At 45.4% G+C, this 18,431-nt stretch overlaps 1 long non-coding RNA gene across 1 annotated transcript; it reads right to left on the bottom strand.

The window, feature by feature from the left end:
- Window positions 1–26: 26 nt before the first annotated feature.
- On the bottom strand, window positions 27–4,430 carry LOC138990533 (uncharacterized). The gene is made up of 2 exons (XR_011466670.1): window positions 1,637–4,430; window positions 27–1,049 (listed from the first exon to the last, which is right to left on the bottom strand). It is a non-coding gene; the product is annotated as an uncharacterized lncRNA (long non-coding RNA).
- Between the last annotated feature and the right edge of the window lie 14,001 nt (window positions 4,431–18,431).

Here is an 18,431-nt window from a genome sequence, read left to right as displayed (position 1 = left end):
AAGAGTAATGAAAATAACACAAGTAACATGGGGAAATGTGCCTTTTAATTCCCAGCAGCCTTTCATGGAAGGAAATACTTTTCAGTGGAAGACCCTTTGCCCGACTGAGCCCTTTGATGAGCTCAGGTGGACAAACTTGAGAGCAGAAGGTTGGCAAAGAAAGGTTTAGGGGAGGCAAGGGGCTTAAGACTGTGTTTATAAAGCACAAAATATCCCTAAGATTTCTTTGGGGGTGACCTTGTCTATTTGGGATGATTTGGGGGGAATCAATGGAGATTATTGGGCATCCGGGCTTCCCTAGTAGCTCAGCTGGTAAAGAATCTGCCTGCAGTGCAAGAGACCCTGGTTCTATTCCTGGGTCAGCAAGATCCCCTGGAGAAGGGATAGGCTACCCACTCCGGTATTCATGGGCTTCTCTGGTGACTTGGACAGTAAAGAGTCTGCCTGCAATGCAAGAGAGGTGGGTTCAGTCCCTGGATTGGGAAGATCCCCTGGAGGAGGGCATGGCGACCCACTCCAGTATTTTTGCCTGGAGAATCCCCATGAACAGAGGAGCTTGGTGGGCTACAGTTCATGAGGTCGCAAAGAGTCAGCCACAACTGAGTGACTAAGCACAGCACAGCACAGCATGGGGGCATCCAAGCCCCCCCCCCAACCAACTGCCCCTATCAAAACTGGGAAGAAATCAATTGTTTGTATAACGGGAAGAGAAGATTCAGGGGTTTCTGTTGGAGTCCACAGGATGGGAAGCAAAAGGAGGGAAGCAGGAGAGGGAAGGCAGCAAGACGACAGCCGCTGGCAGGAAGTAATGGCCAGAGAGGTCCCCTGGGGGCATGAAGGCCGCAGGAGGGTACTCTGAGGATAGGCTGAGGCTTTGAAGCTGTGATGTGATGTGAGCCCTGGTTCATCCCCGTGCCTCACGTCTTGAGCGAGCTCCCTCTGATGGCGGGATGCTTGCTGCTGCACGTGGCCACTCAGCATGCTGCCTGTGTGGTTCATGTTGCGGCAAAGCCAACTTGTGGACAGGGAGGCCCATTCTGCCTGCTGGGCTGAGGGTAGAGAGAAAGCGTATCAAAAAACCGATCCTGGTCCTGCCCACACAAAGGGACACACTGATAAGACTTGGACATACTCTTCCGGAAGCCTCCCGTGGCCAGCCCAGTGTGGTGGGCTTGTCTGAGCAGAGAAATGGGGGACAGGGCAGCAGAAAGACAAGAAAGAAACTTCCTGAGATCAGCAGTCACCTTGTTAATCTAGCTGTGCAGGCCCTTTGGCAGACAGGACAAACTGAGTCCTGGGGGGATCACCTTTCCCACAGTTACCCAGATGGCCACAGTACAGCCAGGGAGGAGGGAAAGGGGGGCACAAAGAAGGGGAGGCCTTGCCCAAGGCCACATGGCAATTCCGAGGCAGATCCAGGATGCGAGGACTCCAGAGCCCATCTCTTCCAGCTGCCAGCCTGGGAAAGCTGTCCAGCCCTTTTACCCACTTTTTGCCTCGTGCCAGGGAACAGGTTGAGTGGTGGGGTGAGGAGAGGCAGCGTGATCTAAGAAATCCACTCCAGCCCAGACACTACGACTGAACCGGTCCCCCTTGCGCCTTGGCAGGAGCAGCCATCCCCCCAAATTGACAGTACCTGGGAGGACAGCTGTACTCTGAGTGGGACACCAGACCTGGAGCTCAGCCTCATGCACGCGTGATCTCATGGGACCCTCAGGCAGTCCTGAGAGATGCCTCTGCTATTTTTGATTTTTCTAGACAGGAGACGGGGGCAAGCTGGACGGAGGCCTCGGAGCAGTCAAGAGCTCCAACTCTGAACAGGAGGGGCCTGACTGGGACTGATTGGGAGTGGGTCGGCGGGGGTGGAGTGGGGGTGGCTCGAGGGTGGGCTCCCCAGCCCGGATGCGCCCTGGCCGGAGCTGCAAAGCTGAGCAGGAAGGAGGAACAATGGACCGTGGCCTCAGCAGGGCTGCTGGCTTCCGGAGCCAGGGCGGGGCCAGCTGGGGTCTGGCCGGAGTCTGGCCGCTGAAGATTGTAGGAAAGAGGTCCCAGCGCAGGAGGCTAACAAGATTAACATCGTCTGAGCAGTCAGGTGTGCCAGGACCTGCGTTCACTGCTTTAGGTGGAGTTATCTCCTGGAGTCTTCACTTTGTTACTATCCCCATTTTACAGATGAAGAAATTGAGGCACAGAGAGTGTAAATAAAATAACCAAGGTTAAGTAAGGGGTGAAAGCAATAGTTGAACCTGAGTGGTCTGGCTCCAAATCCTATGCTCTTGACCACCATAAACTTGATTCACACACACACCCTACCTCCTTACACACACATTTTCTTGTAAATTTCCTTTTTCTCACTTAAAGCTTTCTATGTCATAAATACCGGAGAAGGCAATGGCAACCCACTCCAGTACTCTTGCCTGGAAAATCCCATGGATGGAGGAGCCTGGTAGGCTGCAGTCCATGGGGTCACGAAGAGTCAGACATGACTGAGCGACTTCACTTTCACTTTTCACTTTCATGCATTGGAGAAGGAAATGGCAACCCACTCCAGTGTTCTTGCCTGGAGAATCCCAGGGACGGGGGAACCTGGTGGGCTGCCATCTATGGGGTTGCACAGAGTCGGGACACGACTGACGCGACCTAGCAGCAGCAGCAGCAGCATGTCATAAATACAGTCCTCAGTTGTCCTTGTTGGAAGTCCCAACAAGCTGGGAAGATGTCCTTGCACCCAGCCCCTCACCCCACGTCTTTCCCACTATCTGAAAGACCTGATTTCCATTTCTACTGAAGGTGCTCTGTCCTTGAGCTAGGCCTGGTTCTTCAAATTTAAACTGGTGATAACATCAGGGATGGGCCAGTGGTTCCTGTGTCCATAGTGCTCTCCTGGCAAGAATACTGGAGTGGGTTGCCATTTCCTTCTCCAGGGGATCTTCCCGACCCAGGGATCAAACCCAGATCTCCTGCACTGCAGGCAGATTCTTTACCATCTGAGCTACCAGGGAAGCTCAGTGGGTGCTTAAGCCCCTCCTAATCTCTATCAGAAGCCCCTCCATCACCCCCAAAAGACGCACCATCTACATAAAATTATGCACTTATTATGCAAAGGAAGCCTTACCCGGCCTCCTTCCCACCCCGAATCAGACTAGTGCACCCAAGACCCCCCACCACAGAGAATTCCAGAGACAGCAGGGCTGGGGGGTTCCTGCTTGCTGGGTTCTTGGCTTTGAACACTAGATAAGGAAACACTGCCGGTTTCTTAGGATGTTGTTGGGTGAAGATGTGGCCCTTCCTAGAGTGGAAAAAGACATGGGAAGATCCAGCCTGGCTAGCAGTGGTGGCTCCAGAATCCACAGAAGGCAGGGTAGCTGGAGCAGGTGGAGGCGCTGGCCTGGGGCTTCCATTTTATATAAGATTAAGGCATCAGATTGACACCATCAAGGACTGGGAAGGCCTGTAGGAATCTTGGGCCCCTCACCCAACTCCCTTCCAACTGAGACAGACTGGGAGATCCCAGTACAGCAGGGATGAGGCCGGGGGTTGTTAAAGCCACCCCATGACATCTACTGGGAGAAACTCCTTTCCCAAAAAGGCTGATGGAGCTTCTCCTCCAAAAATGATGAACCAGCTGGACACTCCCATCCCAAAGTCCCCTTGGGTACTCAACAAGATCAGCTGGGAGCACTAGATGGAAGACCAAGATACCTGAGCTCTGTGTTCTGGTTTTATCTCCGCCAGGGGCTGCTGTATGACCTTGGACCAGTCATTCTCCAGCTCTGGGCCTCCAGCTTCCCCGCCCCACCACACCAGGGACCTTCAAGGACTCTTCCCACCTTGACAGGTGGTCTGACAATGGCACTTTCCCCTTCTGAGGCCACCTGAGCAGCCAGGTGGATGATCTGGTACAAGTCACCTCTTTGAACCTTCCTTTCATCACCAATTATTATTTTCCAAAGACAGTTATAATTTTGGGGTCATCCAGCACTCACTTCTTCTTATGCCATCAACTTCTGATTTTCTTCAGGGGAAGCCTCCTCTCCCACCTCAGCCTCGGGCAGTGGATGGAGTTGAAACCAGCCCTGACTACAAGGGGACAAGAGTGACTAAGCCAGGCCCAGACCTGCATTCCATCCCCTGAGCCTCCACTGAACTGTCCAGAGTGTAGTCATGTAGCCCCGTTCCAGTCACCGGCAGTTGGGCTTAGGACTTATTCCAAATGTTGAGAAGAATGGGAGCATCAAATCTGAGAGGGTCGGCTGCTGGAGTTGCTGGCAGCTGTCCTGCCTCTGCTGGAAAGGGAGCCTTTGCAGAGAGGCAGAGCCAGGTGTGTGTGTGTTAGTCACTCACTTGTGTCTGACTCTTTCCAACTCCGTGGACTGTAGCTCGCCAGGCTCCTCTGTCCATGGATTTCTCCAGGCAAGAATACTGGAGTGGGTTGCCATTCCCTTCTCTAGGGGATCTTCCCAACCCAGCGATCGAACCCAGCTCTCTTGCACTGCAGGAAGATTCTTTACTGTGTGAGCCACCAAAAGCCCCCCAATCCAGCTGTGCTTGAAGCCAATTGCCTATTCTTAGGCTTTCTACATCCAAGAGCCAATAAAGTACCTTTTTCACTTAAGCCAGTTTAAAGTGGGTTTTTGGTGCTCATAATGGGAAGAATCATGACCATTTTGGATTTACTTGATACTGTGGCAACCCAGTATTCTTGCCTGGGTAATCCCATGAACAGAGGAGCCTGGCAGGCTACAGTCTATGGGGTCACCAAGAGTCAAACACAACTGAGTTACTTCCACTTTTTTTTATAACGTTATCAATTGTAAGATTTTTAAAGAAAATATATCTATTTAGTAACTTTTTGGTAAAAAAGCATATCAGGTGTGCCCTCTAAAAAACTTACAGTAGTGTATTTTATTTCTAAAATTGCATATCATGGTCACTTTGGTGACCTGATCAAAGATTAAAGTTCTTCACATTCTTTGGATGAATTTGGCAAGTTTTGTTTTGTCTGGGTGATGGTAGGCTTCTGAACACTCAATAACCTTCTATTTCCATGTGGCATCATTTTAGAAGCCACTGTAAGGGATAATTAGGGATTCAATCTGATAAAATTCCATCAGGCTTGATCTCAGCCATCTGAGGGACTGGCCAGAGACAGTGAGGACACCTAACTCCCCCTCCACCTGCTGGCTGACATGCTCCTTGGACATCAGTTGTCAGACACATCCTCATTCCAGAGACAGGGAGATGCGTGTGTGGGACCCATGTGTCAGAACTAGTTACAACTGTAACTGAGGCATTTCCTGTGGGACAGACACTAAGCCAAGCAGAACAAGGGTGTGACCTTGGGCAATCACCGCCACTCTGGTCTTCCATTGCCACATCTGTAAATGAGAATAATAGCTTCAGGGTGGTTAGGAAATTTAATGAAAAAAAAAAATCAGTCATACTCTTGGAACTTTGGGTACCAGAATTTTCCAGTAAGTATCAGGCATCATTATTTTTTTTTTCATTCTCACAACTACTTTTTCAGATCAACACTGGTTTAGGACACTGAGAACAGGGACAAGTAGAGTCATGTCCAAGGTGACTCATCTGAGAAGGTGGTGGATCTGGGACTCAAAGCCAGGCCTGTCCAGAACCCAGGCTTATGTTTCTAACTAACGCCATCCAGACCTCCAGCCAGCAGCTGGACTCCTAACCCCAGAGGTGCAGGGTTTGGGGGGTGTGGGCCAAGGGGGACTTGAGGATTCAGTTCTTAAATGGGGTGGGGAAAGATCATATTCCGTCACCAGCCACAATCACTGCCCAGACCACTGTTTAGCCTGATTTGTGGAATAAATCAAGGATTTATTGGCCAGGGACTTGTCCAAGGCCATACTGGCCAGGGAGCGGCAGGGCTCAGGCGAGAGCCCCATTCTCTGTCTCCTCGCAAGTTCCTCATGTTTCACTGCCCTCCCCCTCTAGACCGTCCCAGCACAACGTCCTTCAGGAAGCCCCCTGGCCACCATAGTTCATGTCCACGTTTGCTGTCTTGCTCTGGCAAAGCCTTAATATCTGCTGGCACTTCAAACTCCATGGACTTTGGAGTTGGGCCAACCTTGGACTTGAACCCCTTTCTTGTCACTTATGAATGTAATCCTGGGCGTTTTTCCCTTCCCTTTCTGAACCTCAGTTTCCTCATCTATAAAATGGGCTACAGAAGCCCATCTTGTGGAGTCGATGTGAAGTTTCGGGCAAAGTCAGGACTGAACTAGTCTTTATGATCAGCAATTTTCTCACTACTCCCTCCTCTGCAGCATAATTATTGTCATTAATAATCACGAAATAAATCATAAGAATAATGACCAGAAAAGAAATTCAGCGTTGGAAAAGTTTCTTTATTGGACTTCACATAGACTTTTTCACAAACCAAATCAACAAATACAGTATTACAGTACAAAAAAAGGGAAAGTGATGAACTAATATTTCTGTCACAGTAATGTCTTTTTTCTTTTTGCAAAAATAAATAAAGAGTGAACCCAGTGAGCCTGGAGTGTGATCGGCACGTGTGCTGAAAGCCTGAGGTCACGCGGGCTCTGCTGCCGCCTCTCACGGTCACAGCGCTGTCACTACTTAGTCTGTTCAGACTCAGGGGTGTGCGGAACACCGGAGGGTACACCAGCTGTGTCTGGAGTTGAGTTTGACTGTTACAAACTGTTACCAAACTAGAAACAAATGCCTGTAGTTGAGTCTGGGTGTGTGGGGGGAGCCAAGTGTATAATAAAGTTCTCTGGATTAACTTCCATGTAGAACACCATGTTTATTACAGGAAAAGTAGTTTTAAACTGTGCTAATAGCCTGTTATTAAAACTTAACAGTAACCACAGTGACCATTTAGAACCTAGACTCGCAAAAGACTTTTACCAGGAGGAGAAAGTTAATCACTGACTTGGATAAGAACTGCCAGTGCAGAGTGATAATAAAAAGCAGGCGCCTTTCAGGGGTTTCATTACCGCTTCTCAACTCTCTACAGAAAACACCCCTCATAGTCCACACTGGGAAGCCTCGCTCTGCCCACCCTCGACACTCCTCTGTACTCAATTCCAGGTAAGTGTCCTTTTGATGATCACTGCTAGATTTAACCACAGGGCATCCCCAGAGAGGTGAATGAGGGAAGGAGGGAGGGAGCCATCGCCCGTGAGTCCCAGGCCTAACTCATCATAACAAGCTGTTTGTGTCACACCACTCTTTGTGCTTCAGGGCCTGGGTTATGCCTCCCCTGCTTTCCTGGGCCTGAGCCTAGGCCTAGTGGCAGAAGCAAGTGGCCACTGCATGCCCGCTGCATCCCTGGGCACCTCTCTAGAAGTCAAACCCAGGCTGGCACAGCCTCGCCGTTGTTACCTCTCCTGCTCCAGCTGCCTGGCTATCGGCAGACCTTGAACGTGCTGCAGTGTGGACGGTGACTGGTTTTAATTTTGTATGATTCCATTTTCTCTCTTCTCAGAATATCAATTGCTTCTTTTAAAAATTTGTTAACAGATTCCCTAAAACAGAGGTCCCTGATTTCCAGGATCTAAGGTGGAATTGATGTAATAATAGGAATAAGTTCAGTTCAGTTCAGTCGCTCAGTCATGTCTGACTCTTCCCGACCCCATGAATCACAGCACGCCAGGCCTCCCTGTCCATCACCAACTCCCGGAGTTCACTCAGATTCACATCCATCGAGTCAGTGATGCCATCCAGCCATCTCATCCTCTGTCGTCCCTTTCTCCTCCTGCCCCCAATACCTTCCAGCATCAGAGTCTTTTCCAATGAGTCAACTCTTCGCATGAGGTGGCCAAAGTACTGGAGTTTCAGCTTTAGCATCATTCCTTCCAAAGAAATCCCAGGGCTCATCTCCTTCAGAATGGACTGGTTGGATCTCCTTGCAGTCCAAGGGACTCTCAAGAGTCTTCTCCAACACCACAGTTCAAAAACATCAATTCTTCGGCGCTCAGCCTTCTTCACAGTCCAACTCTCACATCCATGACCACAGGAAAAACCATAGCCTTGACTAGATGAACCTTTGTTGGCAAAGTAATGTCTCTGCTTTTAAATATGCTATCTAGGTTGGTCATAAATTTCCTTCCAAGGAGTAAGTGTCTTTTAATTTCATGGCTGCAATCACCATCTGCAGTGATTTTGGAGCCCAAAAAAATAAAGTCTGACACTGTTTCCACTGTTTCCCCATCTATTTCCCATGAAGTGATGGGACCAGATGCCATGATCTTTGTTTTCTGAATGTTGAGCTTTAAGCCAACTTTTTCACTCTCCTCTTTCACTTTCATCAAGAGGCTTTTGAGTTCCTCTTCACTTTCTGCCATAAGGGTGGTGTCATCTGCGTATCTGAGGTTATTGATATTTCTCCAGGCAATCTTGATTCCAGCTTGTGTTTCTTCCAGTCCAGCGTTTCTCATGATGTACTCTGCATATAAGTTAAATAAGCAGGATGACAATATACAGCCTTGACGTACTCCTTTTCCTATTTGGAACCAGTCTGTTGTTCTATGTCCAGTTCTAACTGTTGCTTCCTGACCTGCATATAGGTTTCTCAAGAGGCAGATCAGGTGGTCTGGAATTCCCATCTCTTTCAGAATTTTCCACAGTTTATTGTGATCCACACAGTCAAAGGCTTTGGCATAGTCAATAAAGCAGAAATAGATGTTTTTCTGGAACTCTCTTGCTTTTTCCATGATCCAGCGGATGTTGGCAATTTGATCTCTGGTTCCTCTGCCTTTTCTAAAACCAGCTTGAACATCAGGAAGTTCACGGTTCACGTATTGCTGAAGCCTGGCTTGGAGAATTTTGAGCATTACTTTACTAGAGTGTGAGATGAGTGCAATTGTGCGGTAGTTTGAGCGTTCTTTGGCATTGCCTTTCTTTGGGATTGGAATGAAAACGGACCTTTTCCAGTCCTGTGGCCACTGCTGAGTTTTCCAAATTTGCTGGCATATTGAGTGCAGCACTTTCATAATAGGAATAAAGTGCACAATAAATGTTATGCGCTTGAATCATCCCCAAACTGTCCCACTGGCCCCAGTCCACAGAAAAATTGCCTTCCATGAAACCGGTCCCAGGTGCCAAAAAGGTTGGGGCCTGCTGCACTGGAGTGTGCAGTATGTCTGCAACTAATCCCAGTCCACTTTCTTTTACATTTTTATTTATTGAGGTACAATGGACATATTGATATAACATTACATTACCTGAAGGTGCACAGCTTAATGATTTGATACTTGTTTATAAGTCCACTTTCAAATGACACTGTACCACTTCGTGGGTACTCCAACTCCCTTGGAGTGGTCCCAATTCCTCCCTCCAATCCATTATAACATTGCTGCCATTCAATTCACTTTTCATATGCTAGAATCACCCTGTTCACTGTTGTTATTATTACTTTGGACAAAGAATTATCTCTAAGATTAGGTAGGTATACAAGCAATGAAGACTGTATTTTACCTTCATTTCTTCCTTCTCAGATACCTTTCTTCCTTATGTTGATCTGAATTTCCAATTGATATTATTTTCCTTCTCTCCAAAGAACTTCTTTTAACACTTCTTGCAAGGCAGGTCTGTTGTTGTTCAGTTGCTCAGTCATGTCCAACTCTTTGTGACCCTGTGGACTGCAGCAGCCAGGCTTCCCTTTCCTTCACTATCTCCTGGAGTTTGTTCAAACTCATGTCCATTGAGTTGATGATGCCAGTCTCTCCCTTTCTTCCTGCCCTCAATCTTTCCCAGCATCAGTGTCTTTTCCAGTGAGTAAGCTCTTCACATCAGATGGCCAGAGGATTGGATTTTCAGCTTTCAGTATCAGTCCTTCCCATGAATATTCAGGATTGATTTCCTTTAGGATTGACTGGCTTGATCTTGCTGTCCAAGGGACTCTCAAGAGTCTTCTCCAGCACCATAGTTCAAAAGCATCAATTCTTTGGTGCTCAGTCTTCGTTATGGTCCAGGTCTCACATCGGTACATGACTACTGGAAAAACCATAGCTTTGACTATACAGACCTTTGTTCGTAAAGTAATGCCTCTGCTTTTTAATACGCTGTCTAGGTTTGTCATAGCCTTCCTTCCAAGGAGCAAGCTGCAGTCACCATCTGCAGTGATTCTGGAGCCCAAGAAAATAGTCTGTCACTGTTTCTATTTTCCCCCCATCTATTGGCCATGAAGTGGTGAGACTGGATGCCATGATTTTCGTTTTTTGAATGTAAAGTATTAAGCCAGCATTTTCACTCTCCTCTTTCACCTTTATCAAGAGGCTCTTTAGTTCTTTACTTTCTGCCGTTAGGGTGGGGTCATCTGCATATCTGAGGTTATTGATATTTCTCCCAGCCATCTTGATTCCAGCTTGAGCTTTATCCAGCCCGGCATTTCGCATGATGTACTCTGCATAGAAGTTAAATAAGCAGTGTGATAATATACAGCCTTGACGTACCCCTTTCCCAATTTGGAACCAGTTCATTGTTCCATGTCTAGTTCTAACTGTTGCTGCTTGATCCGATACAGGTTTCTCAAGAGGCAGGTAAGGTGGTCTGGTATTCCCATCTCTAAAAAATTTCCACAGTTCGTTGTGATCCACACAAAGGCTTTAGTGTAGTCAATGAAGCAAATAGATGGTTTTCTGGAATTCCCTTGCTTTTTCTTTGATCCAATGGATGTTGGCAATTTGATCTCTAGCTCCTCTCTCCTTCAGTTTTTTGTTTGTCTGAGAAAGACTTTATTTCTCCTTCATTTTTGAATGATAATTTTGCTGGATACAACATTTTAGGCTGGTTGTTATTTTCTTTCAACACTCGGGTATCTCACTCCACTCTCTTCTTGCTTTCATGGTTTCTGATGAGAAAGCCCAATATAATTTTCATCCTTGTTCCTCTACAAGTAAGTTGTTTCCCTCCATACCCAGCTTCTTTCAAGATTTTCTCTTTGTCCTTGGTTTCCTACAGTTTGAATATAAAATGCTTTGGCATCAATTTTTTGGTATTTATCCTGCTTGGTATTTCTTGAGCCTCTTGAATTTGTGGTTTGGTGTCTATCATTAATTTTGGAAACTTGTAAGTCATTACAACGTCAATGACTTACAAATCATTTCTTCTCTTTCTCTTCTCCTTGTTTTCTCATTATGTGTACGCCACACCTTTTGTAAATGTCCCATAATTCCTACTTATTCTGAAGATTTTTTTCCACTTTGCATTTTTTCCAGGTTTATTGAGATAGAGTTGACATACTGTGTAAGTTTAAGGTATAAAATGTGATAATTTGATACACTTACATATTGCAAAATTATTACAATAGTATTAGTTATCTCCATACCATCACTTCACATAATTACCATTTCTTTTTTTGTGATGAAAGCATTTAATATCTACTCTCTTAACAACTTTCAAGAACATAATACAGTATTGTTAAACACCATACTTTAGATCCCCAAACTTATTCACCTTATAACTGGATATTTGTACCCTTTGACCAATATCTGCCAATATCCTGAGCCCCAGCCCCCAGAATCCACCACCTTCAGTTCAGTCGCTCAGTCATGCCTGACTCTTTGTGACCCCATGAGCTGCAGCATGCCAGGCCTCCCTGTCCAAAACCAACTCCCAGAGCCTACCCAAACTCATGTCCATTGAGTCCGTGATGCCATCCAACTATCTCATCCTCCATCGTCCCCTTCTCCTCCTGCCCTCAATCTTTCCCACCATCAGGGTCTTTTCAAATGAGTCAGCTCTTCGCATGAGGTGGCCAAATTACTGGAGTTTCAGCTTCAACATCAGACCTTCCAGTGAACACCCAGGACTGATCTCCTTTAGGATGGACTGGTTGGATCTCCTTGCAGTCCAAGGGACTCTCAAGAGTCTTCTCCAACACCACAGTTCAAAAGCATCAATTCTTGGCACTCAGCGTTCTTTATAGTCCACCATCTTACTGTCTAGAATTTGGCTTTTAGTGCATACTATTTTAGGATTGTTATGTATTCTCAGATTGGGGTTCACGCAGCTTCTTATTTTAGGACTGTTATGTATTCTTAGTTTGGGGTTCACTCAGCTTAAGTCAGTAAATTTATGCTCTTTTACCAAATTTGAGGATTTTTCAGTTATTATTTCTCTATATTTTCTGCACTGCACTCCTTCTTCTCTCCTTCTGGGACTCCAGGGACATAAGTGTATCTTGGTACTGTCTGACAGGCTCCTGGAGTTCTGTTTGTTTTTCTCACCTATTGTTTCCTTGTTCAGGCTGCATAGTGTGTATTGGCCCAACTTCAAGTTCATTGTTTCTTTCCTCTGTCTTCTCCATCCTGCCACTGTGTCCATCCAATGAGTTTCTTATTCTTGTATTCTTTAGTTCTAAAATTTCCATTTGGTTTTCCTTTATATTTTCTATTTCTTTGCTGAAACTTTTCATCAATTATTTCTCTATTTCAAGAGTGTTCACAGTTGCTTGTTGATCCTTTCCTTCCTTTACCCTTTCCTTTTTTTCTTATGATGGCTGCTTTAAAACCCTTGTCAGAATTTCATCATCCATGTAATCTTGATATTGGAATCTGTTGATTGTCTTTTCTCAGTTCAGTTCAGATCTAGTAATATTTTATTTTTATCCTGGGTTTTTGGGTATTATGCTACAACAATCTGTTTCCTTTAAAATAACCTTCTTCTTTAGTATGCCTTCAACCTGTTTCAGTTTAGAATGCATATTATGGCTCACTTTTGTGGTTTGTGTGTTTGACGTCCATTTAGTTCCAAATTCAGTGTTATTTTGGTCTGCCCTGCTTGTGTGCTACTCAGAGGCCAATCTAAAACCATGCAGTATTCCACATCATAGTTCAGTTCTCAGAGATTTTTCTATGTTAATTTCAGTGGGTTTCATGCATGGGACACTTGAGTGTATGCCAACTTCATACACAAATTAAAAGAATCTCTTGCTGTAGCTCCTCCTTCTCTGTAACCCTCCCCAACACTCCGGCTGTGAGGAGGAGAGTGTTGCCTCTGTTACTGTTGCTTCATGCGGAGCAAGGAAAGCAATGGGGCTCCACCCTGCCATGGAGTGGGGGGTGGGGAGGGTGGGGTGTCCCCTCTGATCACCTTAGTGCAAGGTGGAACTGAGACCATTTGCTGTGAAGAAGCCTGGGCGTGCCTGCTGGAGGACAAGAGGCCACATGAGAAGATTAAGATCCTAAAGTGACACGTTGAAGCACATCAATGTAATGTAAAATTCTTAAAGAGTAGCTTAATATTATTTTCTACTAAATTTTTTTCTTTAGAATTTTTATATATTTAGGGTACAAGATTTTTGTTCTATTTTGTAAAAAGAATTTCTCTCCATTATGGCTCTTATCTTTATGGCATTATGATACAGAAGTTTTGTTATTTCATTTTTAGGTGGTCACACCTATTCTTAATTTCCTTTACATCTCCTGAGATTTTGTTTCTTAATTAAGCAGGCTCTTTCCAAAGATTTACTTTAATCTTATTTTCTAAACAAACAAGCAAAAAAAAAAAAAAAATCCCCTAAAAAACAATATAATCAACTGGTACAACATGGTGGTAACTGCAGAAGAGCGAGCTAGGAGTTTGAAATAGTTGTGTCTGTGCATGGGCTAGAGTGAGGAGGGCCTGGCGGAAAACTGCTGCTTTTCTACTGGGACTCTCCCTCATGGTTCTGCCTGAAAGCTACCCTGGTAGTACGTCCTGGACCTGACCACTTTCTTACTACCCTCGCTTCTATCAGTCTGATCAAGACCTCCCTCATCTCTGGGCTTCCCTGGTGGTTCAGATGGTAAAGAATCCGCGTGCACTGCAGGAGACCTGGGTTCAATCCCTGGATTGGGAAAATTCCCTGGAGAAGGGAATTACTCCAATATTCTTGCCGGGAGAATCCCATGGAGGGAGGAGCCTGGTAGGCTACAGTCCATGGGGTCGCAAAGAGTCGGACATGACTGAGCAAGGGAGGAAGAGCAAGCAAGGGGCTGAACGGGAATCCCTAAACTCTCCTTTCTCAGTGGTTCCTGAGAACCCAGTTCAGTCCAAGGCTATCAACCAAAGTGAATCCACATTTATCCAGGGAGCAGGTGCATGCTGAGGGCAGAATTCTTACAGACACACATCCCACGTGTCAAAGACAAATCTAAGTTTAAGACAAAATTAATAAAGCCTGTTTATTTAGAAACTTGCTGCAAGCGAACTCCCCGCCATCATCTTTGCTTCCGCAGGGGTTCAAAAGTGTCAGGGGTACAATTTATTGCGTAAAAATGAGATCTGTTGTTTAGTTGCTCAGTCGTGTTCAACTCTTTGCCACCCTACGGACTGCAGCACACCAGGCTTCCCTGTCCCTCACTATCTCCCGGAGTTTGCTCAAACTCATGTGCAGAGTCATTGATGCCATCCAACCATCTCCAGGCTCTGTTGCCCCCTTCTCTTCCTGCCCTCAATCTTTCCCAGCATCAGAGTCTTTTCCAATGAGTCGGCTCTTAGCACCAGGTGGCCAAAGTATTAGAGCTTCAGCTTTAGCATCAGTCCTTCCAATGAATATTCACAGTTGATGTCCTTTAGGATTGACTGATTTGATCTCCTTGCTGTCCAAGGAACTCTCAGCACCAGCTGGAAAGCATCAGTTCTTTGGTGATCAGCCTTCTTCATGGTCCAACTTTCACATCCGTACACGACTACTGGAAAAACCACAGCTGACCTTTGTCTGATCTTTATACTTACACAAAGATCTTTATACTGATCTTTGTCAGTTAAGACCTCTTTTAACATGCTGTCTAGGTGTATACTAATGTAGTTTCCAATTGGAACACGGTCCAGTAGGGCAGGTTTGTGGAGTGAAGGAGAGACCAACTGATCTTCAAGTACATTTGGCCATCCTTGGTTAGCTGCAACAGGCCAAGCAAGCAGTCTGGGGACATTTCAAAAGAGGAAGGGGTGGAGGGTGTGTGGCCAGCCATTTCCTGGAACAAGTAGGGGCTGGTGGAATTCTTTTTTGCAGTCAAACTGTCATCCTGGTTACTGGGGAGCAGAGGAGCTGTGTGGCTGCCATGGCCACATACAAACAGTGAAGTTTCTCATGTTATCACCGAATTTTAAATCAGTACAATTTTGTTAGAGTTGGAAGTTATCTTACAAGTTCACTCAGTCACTCTGACCTACTATGCACTCCCCAAATTCCACCCCAAATCCACTCAACAATTGGAAAAACTCATTAACAAGGTAGATCAGTGTCTAACCCATAGCAAAGTTCAGAAGCAGACTTAGTTCTCCTGAACCTCAGGACTGTAAATATAACCACCATGTTTCTCAAAAATTAAACAAAAAGGAAGGAAAAGGAAAAGACAGTGTCAACATGAACCAGTTCCAGCTGGGCCTGTGGTGCTCCTGTTTATTATTTTTAATATACATTTTTAATTTGGCTGCATTGGGTCTTCGTGGCAGCACGTGGATCTGAGGGGCACTGGGCTCTCTAGTTGTGGTGGTTGGGCTTCAGAGTGCTGGGCTCAGTTGCTCTGAGGCATGTGGCTCCCCAACCAGGGATTCAACCTGTGTCCCCTGCATTGCAAGGTGGATTTGTAACCACTGGATCACCAGGCAAGACCCAACTCTTGCTTCTTTAGTGAGAGATCCAGGATGCTGTTCTGGGGCTCAGAGGGAGCCAGCACTGGGGGAAGGGTGATACGTCTCTGGTCCAGTCTGGTCAATTCTCCACAGATCTACTTCCAACCAAGGAACATAAGAGCAAAGAGGGTGAACGGGAGGGTGTCTGGAAAAAGAAAGTGCTCACGTTTTAAGGAGACCATGGAAGTGATGGCCCATATTCTGCCGTGCGACATGGGTAGGGTTTGTTTTTGGTGTGTGGGAAGCTTATACAACTTGGCAACACCAACTGAATGTCATATAATAATCTCTTTGGAGCCTACAGCCCTCCTTCCACTATTTTATCCTATAGAATCAAGGTATTTAGGGAAGAAAAAAATTACATGTTTAAAGACATATTGACTTTTTAATAAATGCAAAACATTGGAAACACCTGAAGTACCGTACCACAGCAGGATGCCAGCAAACGTGGTGGAAGCCTTCCAAGTCGCTTTCCTCCCTCCCGTTACTGCGTGTTCCACCTGCCCATCCACCCCCATCCCTTTCTCGGTTGTCTCCACCGTCCATTCTCTTTAAGCCACTTCACAATGATTGACCTTGAGGGAAACTGACAGTGAAGATGACTCTTGTGCAGAGAAATGCAGATTGCATCCAGTGGAATTTAACTGATGGTGAATTAGTTCTGTGGATACTGGCCAATTCTGTTGGTTTTGTATCTATTAAAGAAATTCATTTCAGGATTCCTACTTGGCTTATTACTAAAACATCTTACTGGGTCTCCAATTAATTAACAACTACAACCTTTAACATGTTCATTTTGTACTTGAGTCACGATTTTACTTTCCAATAAAGTTTATCCTTTAACAAAATGGTTAAGGGAAATTCCCTGGCAGACCCGTGATTAGAACTCAGCAATTTCACTGCCAGGGCCCAGGTTTGATCCCTGGTCAATCGGGAAACTAAGATCTCACAAGCTGTGTGGCGTGGCCAAAAAACAAAACAAAAAAACTCCAAGGTGGTTAAACTTAGTACAGTCATTTGACTTTATTTACAGCCCTCTTAAAATAGTTACAAAGACTTTGTAGCAACATGGACATATATTCCTGATCAAAAACATTCATTAGGGAAAAAGCAGAATGCAAAATTTGTGCTAGGTTGTAATTAAAACTCAAAATGACAAGTCCCTAGGGAAATAGAGGGGAAGAAGCAGGAAAAATACTGAAACCTGATTTGTTACGAGTTGTGGAATCTTGGGAGATTTTTTTAAAAATCTTGACTTCTTGTTATTCTGTTCTCTGCTACACATTAAAAGAAACAAAGACCCTGTGTGAGTTTTTTCTTGCTCAAATTGCCAATGTAACAAATTGCCAGAAATTTAGTGGCTTAAAATAACACAGATTTGGCTTGTAATAACACAGATTTATCATTTTACTGCTCTAGAGGTCAGAAGTCCAAAATGGGTCTCACAGGACTAAAACCAACTGTTGGCGGGGCTGGTTCCTTCAAGCCCTGGGGAGGATTTTCGCACCTTTTCCAGCTCCTAGGGCCCACGGCCATTTCTCAGCTTGTGGTCCCCGCCTACATCTTCAAAGCCAGCAGTGCAGTATCTTCAGATGTCTTTGTTCTCACATCTCTGACTCATATAAGGACCCATGTGATTACACTGGATCCTCCCACATGATACATGACAATCTCCCCCCATCTAGGTCCTTCCTGTAACCATATCTGCAAAAGCCCTTTTGCCACGTTAAGGTACTCATGAGCTCTGGGAATCAGAATGTGGACATCTTTGGCGTCCATGGTTCTGCCTGTCATGGGTAACTGACCCCGATCCAGAGGATTTCTTTCATCTTGAAGTTCAATGAGAACTAAGTTTCCCGATGTGTCTGAGTGCAAGGAGATACAGCCTAAGATGATACTGAAATTAAACTCTGCAACAGGCAACACTTTAGTAGAAAAAATTTAAACAACTGTTGCCTCTGGGGGGTGGGGTGGGGACTGACTAGGAAAGGGCACAGGGGAACTTCCTCAGAGTGCTACTCTATATTTTGATAGGTTTTTAAGTGTAAACAAGTACTAAATTCTAATGATATCTAAGGGATACTGCAGTGATGCTTGCCATTTATTCTGAAATGTGACTAAAGGGACAGGTGAATAAAATGATAAACAGGTGTACAGTAACATGTTCATGGTAGAATCTAGGCGGTGGGTATATGGGTGTTCACGATAAAAATCTTCTGTTGTTTGTTTTTTTTTTTTTAATAAAAGAACTATGGGGGATATAAGATAACACTGAAATAATATTCTGGTGACTTCAATTAATAAAGGTGGGAATTCTTTGGCAGGCCAGTGGTTAGGATTCTGCGCTCTCTCTGCCAAGGGCCCAGGTTTGATTCCTGGATGGGGAACTAAACTCCCGTAAGCCATGTGGTGTGGTCAAATTAACAAACAGATAAATTAATAAATGGATGGCTGGATGGATTTTAAAAATTATTAAGCAAGTCCTTGAACCACCTATTTAAAATCAAAGGCTCTTAACCAGGGAAATTTTGGAAGGTGTCTAGAAAGGAGTGGGACACCACAATTTTTGATGTCCATGATAGGGGAGGAGGGGAATATTACTTAGCATATACAGGGTAGGGCCAGGGAAGCTACTGCAAGCACTCACACTGTCCACTTGACAAAAACCTCCATACCAGGTTTCACCAAGGAACACCTGCTTAAAACCCAAATCTCCCCTTTGTAACATTTCATCCATCTGCTGGCAGCACATCTTGAAAAGGGTTGTGGCTCAGTTCACCTGTTGGCGCATCCCCGACTTCCTGGCAACCCCAGGA

This window comes from Bos mutus, chromosome 13, assembly GCF_027580195.1.
Source record: "Bos mutus isolate GX-2022 chromosome 13, NWIPB_WYAK_1.1, whole genome shotgun sequence".
NCBI lineage: Eukaryota > Metazoa > Chordata > Mammalia > Artiodactyla > Bovidae > Bos > Bos mutus.
The sequence above is the reverse complement of the archived record's forward strand: the minus strand, read 5'-3'. Positions and strand labels throughout refer to the sequence as shown.